Source organism: Homalodisca vitripennis, chromosome 3 (genome assembly GCF_021130785.1).
Source record: "Homalodisca vitripennis isolate AUS2020 chromosome 3, UT_GWSS_2.1, whole genome shotgun sequence".
NCBI classification, from domain to species: Eukaryota; Metazoa; Arthropoda; class Insecta; order Hemiptera; family Cicadellidae; genus Homalodisca; species Homalodisca vitripennis.
The window spans coordinates 89,883,194-89,904,421 of record NC_060209.1 but is presented as its reverse complement, the minus strand read 5'-3'; positions in this window follow the sequence as shown (position 1 = coordinate 89,904,421).

Sequence of the window (21,228 nt, the reverse complement as noted above, 5' to 3'; positions counted from 1 at the left end):
CCAATCATCCATAAAATTTTCTATAATCTGTGTCAATGTTAAGAAACTCATCATTGCTGACGTACCGAAAGATGAAGAAGTAGACGGTTGTTGTGTCAGCTGCTGCTGTTGCTGTTGCTGTTGCTGTTGCTGTTGCTGTTTCTGTTGCTGTTTCTGTTGCTGTTGCTGTTGCTGTTGCTGTTTAAGTGGTGGAGGTGGAGGAGTACTTAGAAGCTTACGTAGTATTGAAGAATGCTCTTCGGATTGTGTCAAGTCAACGACTGTTTTCAGAATCCATTTCTAAAACACAAAATTAAAATTCGTTAATAATCAATACAAAAGAAATTTAAATATTTTTTAAATTACAAATTTAAAATGCACTGTTTTCATCTATTTAATAAAACCAAATTAATACTAGTTTAACACAATTTGTAAATAATTTACCAATAGTTAGTTTTGGAAAAACAATATATTTTTCAAAAAACGTAGAAAATAATGGAACGTAATTGTATGAAATACATACCTGTATATTAGAAGTGTCTTGGAAAGCATGAACAGAACACTGTTGGGTAAAAACTTCCTCCTCAGCTTATAAAGAAACCTCAAGGCTGTATCACACGTTGCATAACTACACTTGTTTACTTTACACGCACTTCGTTGAAATCCATTACCATAGTGAATAAATACTTATTATTATACTGTTGCAACAAAATTGCACTGCGCGTGGCTTAATCACTCTGGTCATCCGCTTTATTAATATTAATGAATCAAAAACTCCAGAAGGAAAACTACTTCCTGCGCATGTCTTGTGCCAACATACAATATCAGTAATACCACAAACTATTACAATGATCTCATATTTACGTCATAAATATTACATCATAAGTAAACTACGTATAGCCAGGTGTTGTCACAGTTGTATGACGACTCAAGTGTTATGACGAAAACGTTCTTACAACTGAAGGTCAAGGCTATTAAGTGACCTTGAAGTCCAAGGTCAAGGTCATCGGGTGACCTTGAAGTCCAAGGTCAAGGTCATCGGGTGACCTTGAGGTCCAAAGTCAAGGTCATAGTGTGACCTTGAAATCCAAAGTCAAGGTCATCGAATGACCTTGAAGGTCATTGACCTCTGAGGTGGAGGGGGGCGAGGGGTCATTGACCTCTGTGGGCGAGGGGGTGGAGGGGGGGCGAGGGGTCATTGACCTCTGTGGGCGAGGGGGTGGAGGGGTGGGGCGAGGGGTCATTGACCTTTGTGTTGATGTTGTGTGACCTTGGCCGTGTAACGGTTGTCCTAGAACATACAATTTCTCTCTACTACTGTGAATATATTTTATAAAAAAAAAAAAAAAAACAAATGTTATTAGAAAAGTGTGCTAACATCTAATAACATGTGTTTTCCTCAATTGAAGAATTATTCAGGATGAATATCCATATCTATTTCATTTTAGATAGTTTTACTAGAACCTATATAAACCTCTGTATACGTCCACATGGCATAACTACTGAAAAATGTTTCTAAAACTTAGATTCCTCAGAACCATAGACAACCCCATCAATAAGTTCAATATCTTGATTTTTTTTATAAATTAGTTTTTTCATGTTTTTACAGAAAAATTCAAACGTGCTGGAGTATGTAATATTTCCCCTTTTTATATAACACTCTAAATTTGTACTTGATCTCTATATGTATTTGGGCAACACCTTTAATTCTTGACCAGTTGTATACATTTTTCAAGTACAGGAAAACAGAGAATTTAATAAAGGAGTACTCGAGACTGCTGGTAACACTTGGTCAGGATTAATAAATATAGAGTAGCAAGTCTTGACGTCTCTCCAGGTAGCGCTTCCATATTAATGTTATTGCTCTTGGCGACATTTGCAGCAAACAAAACTTATTCAAGATAACTGGAATAAAAAACATTTGTGTACTAACAATAAATTATTAATCTAAATTAAATTATAAACTTGATACAGGGCTATACGGTCTATAGACTTAATCTTATAATAATTCAGTTATGAAAATATCGTCAAGATCTAAAATGTTAAGTATTTTCTCTATCTTCTTATACTACAATTTTGCGAACAGAAAGAATGTAAATTATGTACCGAAGTGCGATGGCATGAATAGTTTAAGTTCGTTATCAAGTAAAATTTACTGTAATTCACAGTACTGTAATTTCATAGACTTTCTCATCTCCAATTTTAAAAATGTAACTAGTTTAAAAAGTTTGCATTAACGTCTCAGGCTGAGGGTGGCGATGTGGATGCTGTCTCAATACGGTTGCATACAGCCTCACGAATGCACTTATGTCTCCCGGTACCAATGTATCCTCAGGCTGAGGGTGGAGAGGGGGATCCTATCTCAATGATTATAGAGAGCCTCACGAATGCACTTATGTCTCCCGGTACAAATGTATCCTCAGGCTGAGGGTGGAGAGGGGGATCCTATCTCAACGATTATAGAGAGCCTCACGAATGCACTTATGTCTCCCGGTACCAATGTATCCTCAGGCTGAGGGTGGAGAGGGGGATCCTATCTCAATGATTATAGAGAGCCTCACGAATGCACTTATGTCTCCCGGTACCAATGTATCCTCAGGCTGAGGGTGGAGAGGGGGATCCTATCTCAATGATTATAGAGAGCCTCACGAATGCACTTATGTCTCCCGGTACCAATGTATCCTCAGGCTGAGGGTGGAGAGGGGGATCCTATCTCAATGATTATAGAGAGCCTCACGAATGCACTTATGTCTCCCGGTACCAATGTATCCTCAGGCTGAGGGTGGAGAGGGGGATCCTATCTCAATGATTATAGAGAGCCTCACGATTGCACTTATGTCACCCGGTACCAATGTATCCTAAGGCTGAGGGTTGAGAGGGGGATCCTATCTCAATGATTATAGAGAGCCTCACGAATGTAAATATGTACCCCGGTACCAAAGTACCCCTAGGCTGAGAGTGGAGATGAGGATCCTGCCACAACATGATTACAGACAGCCTCACTGATGCAAGTGTGTCGTCACCTACAGGACTTGCAGTAACACTGAATGGTACTTTCATCAGAAAGTAGTTACTGTTGCAACAGTTACTAATGTTACTAATGATTGTAGGTTACTACTCGTATTTATATATTTCTGTACCACAAAATGAAAAATATTTTTTTCGCTTGCCATTTAGAAAGTTTTAAATAAAAAATTTTAATGGTAGACAATTTGAAATAAATTTATTGAAATTCGTATTTATCTTATTAAATATTTTAATTACAGACGATGAAAGTAATGATTTACCCCAAAACTCAGGTTTTATGAAATATATTACTTTTCTATACTCTTTTTTTTAACAATTATGATGCTGACGATTTTAAAGATATTCTGATTAAAATTTAAAAAATGTGTAATAAAATGTAGTTTTGTAGGAACCAATTCAAGTTTTTGTAATACATTTCAATAGTTTTTTAGTCAATTTAGATTTAGTTTAATAAATTACACATTAATGTTTATCAAATGTTTCATTTTTGACAGATTTGACAATCATTTTAACACAATTAAAATTAATTGTCAACATACTTAACATTTATTTTTAACACGTTTGTGATTAATCTTTTCAGATTTAACATGTATGTAGTAGATTTAATATTTATTTGTAAGAAGTTTTTGACAGATTTTATGTTTATTTTTAACATATATTTACATTCAATTTTAACAGATTTAAAGTTTGACTATTTTAATATTTATTTGCATCAAACTTGACATGAATATTTTTCTCCACTACATAGCAGATAATTTTCATTTCCTATTTAAATGTTTTGGACAACAAACATTTTTTTATATCATCTCTATGAACTTGTAGAAACATTTCTACTAGCATACAAAAATTATATAAACATATAAGCTACTTTAAGCTTCACATAAAACTACACTATTGTGGGCCATGAAAGCAATTTAATTTAAATGTTTTACAAACCATAAACTCACCTTCCTTTTACGTAATAGGAAAGGATATCCTTGGTTACATTTGATCAAAATTAAGCCTTAGACGAAAAGTTCAAATTGCTGCAGTTTAGTCTTGTCCTTTGTTAACCAACATTTCAGCACACTGCAACGGTAGCTAGAACCAATTTAAAAAAATTCTATCTATAAAAATTAATAAATTAACTTGAAAGTTCTCTTTAAATTTAATATGGGTGACGACTTATTTCAAATTTAATCAGCTTTTAAAAGCATTCCTAAATAAAGTGAGACCAGGATCACGTTTGCACCAGCTCACAGCTGACATGGGATAGACAGGGCTGTCATGAGTTGTACCGCAGTGTTGCCAACTTTGAGACAGGTTAATGTAATGTGCCAAACTTCAACAAACAAGAAGTTCATCCGCTTAAATGCATGGGTTGGTCGTATTTATACTCTTGAGAGAACTTAGTAATGGAATAACAATGACTGTAAATTTATGTTTAACTGTTACCTACTTCGTTTGCAGCACATGTGTGATATTAATTATTCCATAATACGCTTACACACCTCTATATTGACATTATTTCAGATTTGAAATCTTGTGGGCCAGCAAAGCTATACATACACAACTATATATATTATGTATATATACAATAATAAAATTTGTATAAATAGCCTAATATACTTTTTTACATTGAATCACAAAAGTACTTTCGCCGCCGGGACTCGAAGCTGGATCTCTCGCTACCACTATATTGCATCTAAGCGTGTATCTGGATTGAAAATTAATTAAATGTTGGATTTGCATAAAAACGAACTGACTATAGACTTAAACATTTTGCATGAAGCATACTTTTTATATAGACAACGTAAAATTAGATGATGGTGTATGTCACGTTTTGAGGTTTGGCTGAACGACAGCGAATCGTTTAACATTGGTCTTATAGGTAACATTGATGGTAACAAGAAAATTGGTGATTTATTGTTTTAGTAAACAAACTGAATGCAATCATACGATATGTTAATATACAGGGTGGGACATAAGTCACTTGACACTACCAATAAGTCACTCAGTATCAATTTAACCCTAGTTGTAACCTGTCAGCTGTTACAACAAAACAGCATTATTAGGTTATTTTTGAGTTATGTTGAAGTTAGCGTCTTGCTAGAAGTGGTTGTGGTAGATTAAGTTAGTAAATAATTAAATTAATCATGAATAATAAGCTCCCAATAAGACAGCGTGTTTTTATTCTTCAGCAGTGGTGGATGATGGATTGCCACACACGATGAGCTCCCTGCACTCCTGTAAGACCTCTATTAAGGCTGTCACTCAGATTCATCAAAAGGATAACGTATTATCAAGGATTGTAAAATCAGCGATGGTAGTATAGAACAGACTTTATAAACTTCGATATGACAGTACACATAAAAAGCAAAAATATCATGGTTACAAATAAAACTAAATAACAAATATTTTTTAACGTTCAACCAAATCCCATGGTGTGAAATTTACAATCATCGGACTCACTGTTCCTTATATATAAATGAAGCTTTATGGAAATACCAAGTCTATAGGTCAATTCGTTTTTGAGATATCGTACGGACAGACAGGCAGACATAAATGAAATTTGTTTTACTGCTCAGCCAGTTAATTTAAACAATAAAACCACAAATGTAAACTATGATAACAAATACTATGACAGCTATTTAGCTACTACATCTACAGAGCGTATGCATGTCAGATGCTAGTAACAGCAGAAACAAAAACATAAACGGGTTGTAGTACTAGTTCCTTGTAAACCACATGTTGACAGGGCTTATGGATGACCAAGGTTAGCCTGTCATATGTTAGTAACAGCAGACATGGAGACATAGAAATGTTGTAGTACTAGTTCCTTGTAAACCACATGTTGACAGGGCTTGTGGCTTATGCAACTGTAGAGTTTTAGTTTACACTTGTTCCTACTAAATCAATTGTAAAGAATTTTAAAAATAATATCAACTGTAAAAATACAGGGTGTCTCGAAACAGAGGTTCCCATGTTCGAACTTCAAACATTTGTATTGCGAACACACTTCATGTTGCTCATAATTTTACAGGTGTTTGCATCCTAAACGTTGTGACAAAGAAGAATTAGTTATCTCTATTGTTTTAATAATGTTGGCACAAAATATACAGAACACAGTGGTTTTATTTTTTAATGTCACTGTAGTGATATCAATCCACATGAAAATACAACCTTTACTGTACTTTATGACCCAAGCTTTTAAATAATGATACCATATATGCCTATATTTTTCAATAATGTTCTACCAATGTAAAATTTACTTTTTTGAAAATCTAAAAATGCCCATAACCCACATACTTAGCAGAGTCAATTTAATCAGCATTTAAACAAACAAAAGGGAGAGTAGATTCTTCAAAATCGAAAATAGAAATTAATTTTTAAAGTAAAGTTTATTGTTTTTAGGCTGCGCAAAAATTACAATATATATTATTGTAGTTGCTTATTAATGATTTAAATGTATAAATCTAAGAGTACCCCTTGATTACGGACTGAAATACTGTCGTGGAGTCCTAGATATAAATAATTGCAACGAGTTTACACTGGTTGTTACGGAACTATTATTTCCGAAATTTTAAGAGATAATTCTTCAGTTGAGCGCAAACCAAAAACAAATATTTATTCTGTCTGCCTACCTTATTTTTCTATTTTTATTTAAACAAATTTTAATGGAAATACAGCATACTTTATTTCTAAATGTAATGTTTCGTATTTTTATGCCTTTGGCTGACCCGCTACATTTAACATATAGTGTGCCCGGACGGGTAGCAATTACTGCGATTAATTTTTCTCAAGTTTTAAAAACTTAAGGATATATGGGTTCTGCTTCATATAAAATTAAAAAAAACACTGTTTAATACTTTTTGAAACGGTAGTTTTTAAATGAAAATGAAATATATTGTAGTATGTAACGAATGGCATTTGAAAATAAATGAAATAGACTGAACCTTAATGCACGTAATATTCGAAGAAACATTTTTAGAAATGAGCAGAAGGTTGCTGAAATAATATTTTATGTAAAAATAAAAAATAATAAAAAAAAGGCTAAACATTTTAAAAATTACACTCAGCCACTCACTTTAAAATTCAGGAGGAATACTCTGATATATAAGACCAGAATTTCAAATCATCTGGTTTTAATTACAACATAAGTTTATAATACGATATCCTCTTTATCATGCATTTGTATAAATTAAAACTGTCTACTGTAGGTAGAATGCTTGAATATATGACTATTAAGTTGTATACCACGTTACTAAAATGCAGCGGTAAAAAACCCCAGGCTGCAAAGCACACAGGAATTAAGCAGCAGTTGTGTTATAAGCCTCATACCGTATGCTGGAGTTGATCTTACTGTAAGCCAAACGGCAGATGCGTGTATTGGGATCAGACGATTAAATTCTCGGTACTGAGCACCGTGGTTTTACCTCCATTTGAACCCCATTTCAATTTATATATTGAACAGGATTATACTATCAATGATCACCCAAATATATTAATTGAATAAGAATATCAATCTATAGTTAACAGGATTACAGATTAATATACGGCATGACACGAAGTATCAAGAACTGGAATCTCTGTGGCCAAACCAAAACCATAAGAAACCTAATAAAATTACAAAAATAAAAATATAGCGAATAATTACGTACACACAATTAAAACTGTTTCAGTTGTAAATTTTGACAAAGGCGAGTTAAAGTCCACTCTTTGATTTGTTTTAAGTTCGTATGTTAGCTAATCTTGTAAGCGTTTTACGTCTAAGGAAGATACTTCCCAATTCTCGAAATGTTGTGTTGTGTTTTTTGAACATATATAATGATAGCAAATGTCCGAAATCCTTTTATTTTTGCAGCATGAAATAATAAAAAAACTGTGATTAATTGGCCATACCGACTGCCCATAGCTTGAGCTTCAGCTAATCTCTAAAACTCCACGATCACCACTCACCCCTATGCATTACTGGCTCTACGTCTTCACTCACCTTAGTGGAAGTAAAATAATGGGTTTGACAGTTTCACATTCTATTAACTATAGATTAATCTCCAAATATACGACAATATTTCGACGCAATGTGAACAGGGACAACTAAGATCATTAAGTTCCATCAGCCGAGTGAACTATGGACTGTGACTTCTAGGAATGACTGTTACTGTCACACCGTGCTGGTTGTCTCCTCTCAATCATTTGGAACGCCATTGCTGACAACAAGATGGGGAAGTCTTATTAAAACTAAAAGAACGGATTTTCCTTTATTCATAGTACAATTGAGGTGCAACTCAAAAAGATATACACATACATAAAATCTTTTAGAGTTCAACGTAACATCAAAGTCTAAAATGTTAGAATAAGTTTTATTCATCAACTCCATAACGGAAGTTGTTTGAATTGAGTACGATACGAGTTATTCAACCTACAGTTATAATAAATGACTAGAAAGGTTTACAATATATTCTTAAACTTTAAAGTCTTATTTTTTATTTATGCATTTACAAATTAAATTAATTTTGGGATTTACAGTAAATTTAGAGTGTTTTTGGTAATACAGTTCGTAAATAATACTGAGAAAACGATAAAACTAAATTATCTATAAATGCACTGATTTTTCCATATTTATTGGAAAGTACTTGGTACGAATCATACCAATGGTTTATTTTTATTATGTGTTAAGTAATCAAGAATTTAATAATATGTTCTTACAAATAAAACAATACATTAATTTTGACGTGTAAACATAACCATTTTCTGGATGAAACATCATTAGCAGAACAGAATAATTAACTTCACTGATTATGGTCATCACATACTGACAATATTACTGCCAGAATCACATAATTAGCTTCATTTAACGCCCGTCATCATGGAATGTGTGTAAATGAGTTAGTGCTGTTGTAATATAAGCCGTAATTCAGATCTGTGTGATACGCGACATAAAAAAGAAAACTAGAGGGATATATGTGCGTTGAAATGTATTACACTTTTTAACTGGAGGTAATTTTACCAACGTTTCATTATTATAAATAGGTAAAAAAGTGGTCAAATTTTTTTCACAATTTAGCTATAGTCAAATTAGTTACCAATAAGCTTTAATGCTGTATAACATTTCCCAAACAGTATTTTTTTGTAAAGTAAAGTAAAGTAAAGTAAAGTAAAGAATGTCTTATTTTACCAGGCGAAGTTAGGGCTAAGAAGCCCTCTCTAACACTTAACCTGGAGGTTAAGTGTTAGACTCTAACACTTTTTTGTCTTATTGGAGGTTGTTGAAACTAATTTATTTGGTCCTAATTACAATTTTAATCCTAAACAAGAAATTATGCGTTTAATTATCGGTTGAATTCAATAAGGGATTAACACCAATAAGCTGTCGCTGTTGGCCAACTCAATTAGGATAACCACATTACAATAATGTCCCCACGGTCTCTAGCACTCTACACAGACGTTAAAGTCATGTTGCTAACTTCATTATACGTCGTTAATTTTCCCCCTGGTAACAAGTGCTACTGTATATTTCTAAAAGTGGAAACTCTGTACTTCAACCTTCTTTCCTCCCTTTTACACTTTTTTCTCATTTATTTCAAGGCTGCCGTTATACATTGCCTTAAAATAGGAAAAGTAAACATTATTTGGCGAACTATTCCAAAATGCTCGGATGCAAATATTTTGCTCCTTTTAGGTTCAATATATATAGTGGCTTTTTTATACCTTGAATATATGGAATCGAAACTTCTGTTCTTGACACCCCAAAGGAAATAGCCATCTAAAATAAATTTTAAAGTAATATAAAGCGGAAATAGATACAAATATTTATATTGTTTTAAGCTCAATATCCTAAAAACTACTTGAATAATTATTTCCGCCATTAATTAACGATGTATTACATATAATACTTACGCCCAAATATTGTATTTATTCACCAAGGAGACTTACATCTACTAAGGTAGGTAGATATATATCTTATTTAAAATATTCATTAACATTTTCAACTTTAAAATCTTATTCTTGATCCTATTTATCTGAGAGATCTTCGTTACTTCAAAATTATAATTTGTGGAGTATTGATAACCTTGTTCTCATTTACTAGTGGTCACTTTCGGATATGCATGCAACGTTTTGTAGAATGACAAGGGTCGCTTGGTATATCCATTTTAAATCGCACATCAAACAATTATGAAATAAGTAATTGTCACTGGAATATGCAATCTTTATTTCTGTTAAAACATTGATTATATTGCAAACTATTTCCGGTTTAAGATATTTTAGGTGCCATAGTTAGGTTTACCATGATGCTCCGTTAAAGAAAATATATTCATACGTAGGTTTTAAAAGCCTACAATCAAGTCAACAATCATCTACTTTCGGTGGTAATCATCTGCTTCTTATAAGCAACAGTGAAACATCATCTAAGATAAAATGACATTTCAAAATAATTGTTTGTAATAGGTATTGCGTGTTTTGGGTTAATATTGAGTTGGAAAGTTAAAAAAAATTGTTACAAATACAAAATGATTGGGTGATGTGCAGCTAAACTAAAATTTCGTGTCATCCCTTTTAACCATAGCTACGCAATGTTTAGACAACTCGGTTTTCTCCACCGAGCTCAGAGAACTTGTCTAGATTACACTATATTTTGTGGTGTAGGCGTCAACGATGTTAAAACGATGTAAAGAGTTCATTTTGAGCTTCTTTGTCGCACAAATGTTTGATATAGGTTTCGAACTTTACTCTATGAAATATTAATCTGTTCATATACGTTATATATTGAATAAGTTTTTGAATTTATTGAAGCTTTTACTTGTCTTTTACGCATAAATTATATTTGCTTTATAGAAAAACTGAACTGGAGACACTATAAATTTTTCATATAATAGAACATTTATAAAAGCTCCTATTATCTTTGTTCAATGTAATAATTTGTAGTACGAGTATTTAAAGTGTGTTTTGCAAAAAATAACTTGTGTTGAAATATGTTTTGTGATACGTATGCTCTGTGTATGTAACAGCTGGATGTGTTTTTACGTTAAAAGAAGTGTTAAATTTTGTTAACTACTTGGATTTAAGAAGGTTCCAAAGCAACGATAGAGTCGGTCCATTGCGTTTTGACGTGACAACGTCTTAAATTAGGTTGCGGCTCGGAGTCACTCATGAAAAAGTGTAACGCCCGGTAACGTTACGATGCCCGTCCAGTGGGTCCGCCGCACGGGATCCGCACGGGATAAAGCAGATAACTGTGGGTCCGCCGCACGGGATAAAGCAGATAACTATGTTTATTCGTGAAAATGTGGAGTGCTTAGATTCGTCATTTACAACAACTACAACAATAAAGGTAAATAATTGTACACTGATATTTCATTATCGTAAACTATGATTGATTGATTAATTGTTAGATTGACACAAAAGTTGAGAAACTGAGTTTATAGGTTATGTCATACTATTGACAAATTTTGATAGTGTTAAGTAAATTATTAGTTTAAATCACTCTGCAATCAATCGTAATTCAGTCGATTGAGAAGAAACAGCGCGTATTGCTAGTCAAACATTTAAAATAACAAATTATAGCCTCTAACCTGTCATAACAGTGCGACCAAACAAACGAACTAAACCGACCAATCACCACGCGCGGAGTTAGAATTTAACTGTTTTTAGCAAGAATTTCAAATTCCAATTTTAGAAAATGTTTTATTCAACTTTACCATTTACAATAACAAATTTTAATTAATTTCAAATTATGTACAATGTTTTAGTAAACAAAATATATTTCTATAGTTAAAATTTGTGCAATTCTTATTTTCATTCAATTCCTTGTTCCTATTGTGCAATTTAATAATATTCATATCAATAAATATTCTACCGAGAAAAAGACGTTGTCACGTAAAATCTTCGCCCGTAAAACCGACTTTACAGGCAACCATAATTTTTTTTCCATCACGCTCTAAATGTACAAAATAACAATATTTAAATATGGATACCATTACAGGAACGAAACGAAAAGTTTTCAACAAGAATTTCCGAGGACAGCGTTATTTTATAAGATAAACCCAATCTCGACTCACATACCAACGTTCACTAATGGAGTCTACTAGACTAGACCAAAGGTATTATCGATCATATTGACTTCTATGGAGAATTTTTATAGCAACACCCTTATCAGTAAAGATTATTAGAAGGTTTATATATATATATATATATATATATAAAACCTTATATATTTATTATAACATTTTATCTTTCATACTCTCTCTCTCTCTCTCTCTCTCTCTCTCTCTCTCTATATATATATATATATATATATATATATATATATATATATATATACATAGTATGAAAGATAAAATGTTGTTTTAGTTATATAAACTTACTTATGGTGGTTTTACTATAAACCTTATACACGGTGACCCCTTTTCCGGGGAAGAGCCCCGGACTTCCCTACTGATTCGGGGATATATTTATTCCGTTCCGGACACCTCCCAGAGAAGATATCTGGGTACGCTATTGGTTGGTAGGTCTCCTTGACCTTGATAACGACTGATCTAGCACTCAGGTTAAGCGTTCAGTGCAATGCAATGGCTATACGGCAAAAAATATTCTTTCAAGGAAGCCGGTAGTGTTTTAATAGTGACATAGTAACTGGTTGAGCTTTACAAAAGTCTATCACTCGCGGAACTGGAGAAATGAAATTTCTGTCTTCTTTTAATCTGTCCAAAAATATCTAGAAAATAAACGGACCTACGGCTTGCCATTGCGCATGAGGCTTCATATTGCGCATGAAGAGCACTGAGTTCAATGTTGGTGAATATATCTGCATGGATTTGGCTAAGCGTTAGCGAATATAAAATGTACTTCTTTGCAAACAATACTTTTAGGCAATCTATTAGTATATTGCGGATGGCTAATGAATTCTTCGGGCTCCAAAAAAACTCGAAACACGTATCTGATTAATGGTAGCTTCATAAGTTCTATGTTTATCTGGCAAATTCGCTTTTAAAATACTGACGATTTCCTTCAAATACGTCAGCTAATTACGGTTGGTCTTTACTCTAGGAGGTTCACCACCATAATGTGGTCCAAGATTATGTCTCAATGTTAAGAAAGACTCAGAGATACCCATTGTTAAGAGAGATCCAAACCAAATAACACACAGCAATTTACTTTGCGGAGTGACCAATGCGTTGGACTGAAGGCTTGAATTGATTACTGACATCTTTCTATCAAGATCAAGCAGGCCTTTTCAACCATACAGATACAATTTTCGTGTCTACAACCATAAAAACGCTGTTTAAAATCATACACCATAAATATATCAGTGTATGTCATTTTGCACTGATATTGTAATACATTAAAAATAGATATTTTTCAAAAATATTGAAAATATTAATACCACATCTGAAATATTTGCATTTAGAAATATAAAGATGAAATATATATATTAAAAATATTGGCACTTGAACTATAATAACACATGAATTGTACAACAAATTTATCCAATCTTGTTATACAATTCTCTGACAAGGCGGGTGGGATGTCATGTATAGAAAGAACATAACAGGAGGTCGTCTGTCACGTTTTAGCACTGTTTGCATATATTCCTATATATCATTGGTTTATTATAATCTATAATTTGTTTATATTTTTAGACATTGTTCAGTTATTATATAACTGAGTGGGAGTTCTCTATATTAAGTGATGGTCACAATTAAATTTTCTTAGTTTTGAACAAATTATTCTAATTGTTTTAACTAAAATCATTTGTAATATGCGTAGTTTTAAGTCAGGTACCGGGAATACTTGTTATAATATATTTATTTTCGATGTCTAACGAATTAGTAACAATAAGTAACGAGGAAGGCACTGTGCCATATTTTCTAAAGACGGAAACTTGTAAACTACAGTTACATGGGAGCACCAGATAAGACATTTAATTAAGCATGTACCATCAATCAAGGTATTTACCACAGCACCAACTCAGTTAGGGGTAGTGTGTGGCCGGGGGTGGGGGTGGGCTGGCGGCAGACTATCAATCACCTATTGCGAGTGTGTGTGCGTGTGTCTGTCTGTCGAACCATTCCACCTAATCGCAACAACTGACTGGTTACAACACTGCTATTACCAACATACCAGGCATTAAACTGCAGCACAATAACTGTCTATGTATAATACATACAGACAATACTCTCACCGATTGAGACAGAATTGTGTACCCTGACTAAATAACGATACACACGGACCGGTGTTCGACGATGCAAGATGTATGATGAGGCATAATCGGAAATTAGAGAACTGTATACAGGGCCAGGTATTGTAGCTGAGGTATAAATTAGAAAGAGCAGATAAGCAGAGCACGTCTTGACGGAAAAGGACAGCACCACGACCAACAGTTCTGGAGAACAACCCGGAAGGGAAAAATTCGTTTGGACGCCAAAGCAAAGGTGGTGGGACCAGACGAACAAGGACCTGAGACGACTGGGAAGAAAAAATGAGGATACAAAATGCAGAGAAATCCGGAGACAGTGTGTTCGTAAGCCAAAATACCACCTTGGGTACTGATGACCACAACCGTAAGTAAATAAACCAATAAGGCATCTTCCGGAGTAAATGTGTAAAACCATACTAGAGGCGTGCATGCTCTATTAAGTGATTTGCGCGCCCGAAACTATTGATTCGGTCATGCTTTGTCCTTGGAATGAAAGTATTACTGGTAGAAACGCCATTCATATCAATGCTTTACCCTCCCATTACTATCCTTTAACCTGTTCTTTACAATGTATGAGGTTGAATGTTCTACAAATTATATGTAACTCTCGACAGTGACAGAATTTAAAGAATAGGTTTTTGCACTTGAACGTGGTTAAATGACTCATTTGATAATAAAGTATAAAAGTATTCAATTTTTAATATCAGTTTTCGTTAATATGGAAAATGTACATATTTACCAGGAAAAATAGGAAGATACGGAAAAGTTTTATAGGGTAAGAATTGTTTAGATTATTTGCATATTCTCGAATACTTAATACTTATTGATATAATATTTAAAACTTTTAAGCGATCAATACATTCAATTATTTTCATTTATAGTGTATTAAATGGCTAAACATGAGATAAATGGTGAATCTCCGTTGACTACACGTACGAAACAACCAAGTTTAGAGGTAGTACTCGTATACGATACCTGCTATCCTCAGTTGGGACTAGTCTCATCCCAACATTGCTTGCGGCTCCTTCACATCATACAGAGAGCCCCGATCAGGGACTAGACATAATTTATTAGCCAAGCCTAACGAGGTTTCTAACTATGTTATTTACACTGAGAACAAAGAAGAGGAACTCCCTTGACTCAAGTATAGGAAACAAGCTTGGTGGTAGTGCATCATGTTCTAAAGTCACCACATTCTATGTTGTAACTCAAATATCAGAAATTTATATTCATTACTTGAATTTAGATAAGATAAACTGTGAACGGGGGTTTCATTAAAAACAAAATGTTTTTATATTTACATAACACTAGATGATTTAGAGTAACATTATAGTTTATACCATGAGTTAGGTTTTTATCATCGGAGAGAACTCATTCACTTATGTATGCCTGTATCAAGAAATAAAATTTATCTTTATTGGTTGTTTATAAATCCACCTCTTCCACTTAGCCTAGTTATTTATCATACGAAATACATGATTTTAAATTACCTTAACAAATAAATGAAAACACACAAAATAAACAGCTTATTCACAACATAGCTTAAAATATTAATATTAAAGGTAAGATCTGCATGTATAGTAACGAATAACAAAGGACAATCACAAATTAAAATAGTCATACAACGTAATAATTTATATATGAGTAATAAATTAATAAAGAATTCATTCAAATCATTCAAAAATTTAGTCCCAAAATATGACACCAGTGACCCAGACCTTTCTCGCTCTCCGAGCACCCAACATTTCTGTAACCTAGAAACGAGAATACATGCTACTGATATCATTGAAATGTTCATTCCATAGTCTTCAGTGAACGATGGCATCGGTGTGTAATAATGTTATATAGTGAAAATATTATGTTTATTAAAGTATTTAGAACGTGGTTTTTCGATTGTGTAAGAAACTTAATGAAATCAAAATTTCCACTAAATGGAACTATTTTTTTAGACATATATTTTGCGGCTGTTGCTTTAAATTTGAGTTAAAAAACTTTTTGCTATATTCATGGAAGTATATTTGTTTATATTTCCCTGGCAGTTTGTTTGCTCAGTGCCAGGCTTGTATGACGTCAGCACTGTCCTAGGCCCACCCTAACCGTGTAGAGAGCCAAGATCAGGTGTTAGGCATGCATAATTCATTAGCTTGTAGGGCTGACATTGTACCAAGTTGTCTAACTAAGCAACTCTGCATACAGTCTTACAGGTTTACCAACCTTCTGAGGTCATATCCAGTATGAAAATTGTAGGTAAGCCGCATTTTACTTTTACTTATCAATTTATAATTGGACTGATATATAGACGTGATAAAATGATACTTTTCATAAAGCTTAAATCATAATTTTACAACGGAATTATTCTTTACCACTGTAACAAACACGTTTGACTCATCCCGTCCCAGAAATGAATATTTGATGGGCCGTAACTATAAATATATGTACTTCAATATCCAGTTATTGTTCAATAGATTCTTAGCTTATTAGAGCTTCTAATCATCGTAACACAAATAAAGTGACAGGGGTCAACGAGACTAGTATGAGTAAAAATGCAATTAGTTATTTGAATCAGAAATATCATTGAAATAGAGGATTTTATTGCAACGTATATTTAAATACTAAAATCAAATATTTAGCGTATCTAGCAAACATTAACTAATCAATCATCGTCATGATGATGGTACTGTGAGAGAACAATCCGAGGGATTTACAGACCGTCATCTCAACAGTGGTTGATCCGTAGTTATTCACTTGTCATTCACAGATTGCTATGGCTATGAAACCCTCACTGAAATGACAGGTTTTAAATAAAGTTGAGTGAAATGAACCTTCTTTATTGGAAGTAAAACCAACATGAAGGATTACACCAACCTCCCAACTTCTCCAACTTCTCTTAATATGGATTAGTTAAGTACTTCATTATATTTATCCTTATTGTGTATATACTTTCTACAAGTTTGTGGTGACTTTTTTTAAGAAAACATACCTAAAATATAGAAATATTATTTTTACTTCAGAGTTTTTGAGTTTTACGCGTACAATTTAATAAGTACATATTGTATTTATTATATGAAATCCCGAAAATTTATGAAATAGTTCGGATATTTTTGATGACTACGTATAATAATAGGGGAAAACGACACTTACATATATAAATCCATTATTACAAGATTAGAAGTAAATCTACAGTTATCATTAAAGGGAAGACCTATATATCCAATATTTAAGATTTATGATATAACTATTACAAAGCATGGAGTTTTTTGTTAGAACTTTTTGTTTGGGGCTTATAACGGTTTATGTTGAACGTTTTCAAGAGAAAGCTGTTTAAACCCATTCAGTTTCCTAGCTAATCGACCGTAACATCTCTGTTATAGAATTACATCTTTACCCATAGGGTACAGTGTAGATAAACTTATTTAATTGATTTCAATCTATAATAATAATTTGTATCAATAAATCTTGCAAGTCTTAAAGCATTATCTATTGAAGAAACTAAGTTTATTATCACGTTTGTGTTTCAGCAGCTTCTTGGCATTACTCACTTACACGGGGATATAGTCCAATACATTGTAAAATAATCTAACCCTAAATAAAGTATATAAAACGTCTGAACAAGGTTGGAGTTCAAAGGGGTATACAGTAATTGGAAAACAATGTCTTATTGAATTCATAATACACCCTGTATTTTATGGACAATAATCACAGTAGCAAAGATTTTTACAATTAAAATAATGGAGATATATAAATCGAGATGAATAGTAAACACAACCAGATATTTCTACAGACCATTTAAATAAAGAATTATATAGGATCTACAGTTCAATAACATTGTGGTGGTTGACTGCACAGACTGCACACTAGGGGTTACATTATCATTGCATGCCGCCATGTTGATTGCTTTGTCAACTTCGTTATACCGTTTCATGGGACTCCTCAGATTCAATTGTCACGTTTTTGTTTAAAAGTGTTGTATTTTTCCATTCTATACAAAGTTTTGTAACAAGTGTTTTGAGTATATATTGAAATTGATATAAATAACGTTATAACTACTATCTTCTTAAAATGTTAAGAGGATTTCGGATATTTCCTACGATTAAATTAAAAAATATAACACCATATGTTTTTGAGGATTGAATTCTACCCTGTTCGTCAGGTGTAAACATTTTTCCAACAAAACACTTAAAAACAAAAAAGAAAAGTGCGAACATGGACAGCTACTAACATAATCAAGTAATACTTAATCATCACACCAACACCATGAAGTCCAGGCTAGTGAAAATGAACCCAACATATTTGACACTGCACAGAGCAAAGAGCACTAAATAACACATCACACGTACCAGGGAAGGTGTAAGACTGAGGAAAAATTCGTTGTCGGCATTTCCTGTGGTATCCCGGCTTGTCATATGAAGTATATAGGTGCTGCTTCAGGGCTCTTTACCTCTTTCCCTCCCCTTAAAATAATTTGTAGTCTCTCGGTTAGCATGAGGTATAGGTCTATTAACTTAGATCATGTCCTAAAAACCACTTAATATTTAATTACACATTCACTCAACTGAACAACTACTCTGTACATATACTTTCGAAAATCCATACGTACTTGTACTACATATATCTATAACCCGATACTTAAGCTGATAATTCAGGATATTTACATATTTTGTTTTAGAATAAGGTAGAAGTACACTACGTGTTGCGTTACAGGCCTCGTTGAAGTACGTTACAAGTAGAATTTTTAGTTTATAGCTCATTTCATTAGTATTTACAAAATTATCGCACATAGTAGCTTGTTTGATACAGGGACAAAATCGAGCCTTCCCATTGATAGCAAGGTAGGAGTACTTCACATCACCTATCGCGTAACAAGTTTCGCTGACATTTAATAAAAAATTTAAGTCAATAGCTCATTTCATTATTGCCAGAAAGAAGGACAGTCAAACTTAGAATATGTACATATATATGTTTATTTATTTGACAGCTAAAAATTCTGTTGAAGTAGGTAGCATTATAATTGATACGGATATAATATGTTAAAGTAATAAAAAAACATTCATTATTATATATTAAATTGTATGTAGAGCCAAAGTATTATTTTGAGCACACGAAATTATATCAGCGTACTCAGTGATATATTTCAATGAAACCCAGCCATATTGATGGTTGGACATGCATAATCTTATACTAATTCTACTATGTAGAAGTGAAGTTACATGAAAGATTTCAAATATGAAGGTGAAATATTTCTCGAGATATATTGTATATGATACATTCATATTCCTGTTAGGTAATTTGGGTTTCATCACTTTGTGTGAATCATAAAATTCTACACACCAATTCACAATTAAATGATGTAAGTGTTAGGATAGTTAGGTTACATGTTAATATATCACATGCCAAAATCTCCTATTTATGTACAATTTGCCTAACGGATGTCATCACTTTTGTACCGGAAGTGTGTTTAACTCAGCCAAACATAACAAATCGGAGGTTCATGATAGTTTTATCGTAATAGTATGCATTATAATATAGTACAATGTCGCGTAACAGCTTCGTTGAGTTTGCATGCAAAATAAAGCCTATAGGCCTCATTCCATTTACGAGATGTCCTGCGGTTAGATAGACAGACATATATCATACAGATAAGAATTAAGTACATCTGCCCGGACAGAAAAAATTAAATTCATTCAAATTCATTATTCAATTCTATGACTCATTCCTGATGTGTCAAACTGCTCATGTATGATTTGTTTGTCGATACTGTTATTTATTGAGTTATTTATTAGTTATTTCTTAGGTTAAATATCCACCTGAGGAAGAGATCAGATTTTAACTCTCGAAACGTAGTGTTACTGATATCTTTACGTAAAATATTGACAAATGTCCGGAAAATCGTGTTTTTTCCAAGTCTAATCAATTATAAAACGTATTATAAACTTTTAGAATATATGTTTATCTTCTTTAAGTTGAAGAAATTGTCACTACACGTAATATTCAGTTTTAGGACATGAAGCAACCTAGTTTTATTTTCAACATTTTTATTAATATATAATAAGTAAATGTGGTTTAACGTAATGTTTACAACCGTATTCCTTATCATAATAAGGCCATTCATGTTGTTGTTCCTGTAAGACATACGTAATTATTAGTAAAATAAAATTCATAAAATCAATGTACAGATAGTTGCTGAAAAGGAAGTCTTGTATTACAATTTGAGACAAACATCCTCCGGATGTAAGTGGATACGCACATCCGCCCAGACACCGATGATGAACAAACAGGAAATGCTTGTTTAAGCAGCGGAAATGCTTATTATCTAAAACCGTGCGACGATGTAAGGGACAGCCATGCTGATATGAAAAATTGGTACTCACCAATTATGATGGAGAGATTTGGCATAGGCGTGGTCATTGGAGAGCTGGCGGGAGAACAACATCAAAACTGAAGAACTAGGAAGATAGGAGGAAGTCGAGGACGGGAATTCGAAAAACGACGTTCGGGAGTGCCAGTGCTTGTGTTCGTGTGCGGGAAAAATATCTTTAGGCGTAATAAGTGTGAAGTGCAATAAGATGTAAGTAATTTTAGGAACTTAGTATATATCAGGGTTCATTAATCATTTACAATTCCATGGTACCTGTACCTAATATAATGAAAAGCAAAGATTATAATGTGTAAAAATCAAATGAATAGTTATTTAAATTCATATTTTCTTATTTCATATATTTTATTTAAATGTTCACAATTTCGAAAATGTAAATTTATGTAAATGTTTAAGATACTTTAAAAGAAAGTTTCTCACGTTAGTCCATGAACTCATATTTATTGCAACACTACAAAATTACTAGTAAATGTTATAGTGAATTAAATTAATAATAAATTGTAATGAATAATTTAATATTAAATATGTCTTCAAAGTATTAAGGTATTAAAATTTGTGCTCAATATGTCGATTGACGTTATCAATTGTTAATTAAAATTTTAATCAATTTAATGAGATGTTGTCACAAATAAAATATGTGTTGGTTCTTTTGAGGGTGTTGTATTGCCAATCT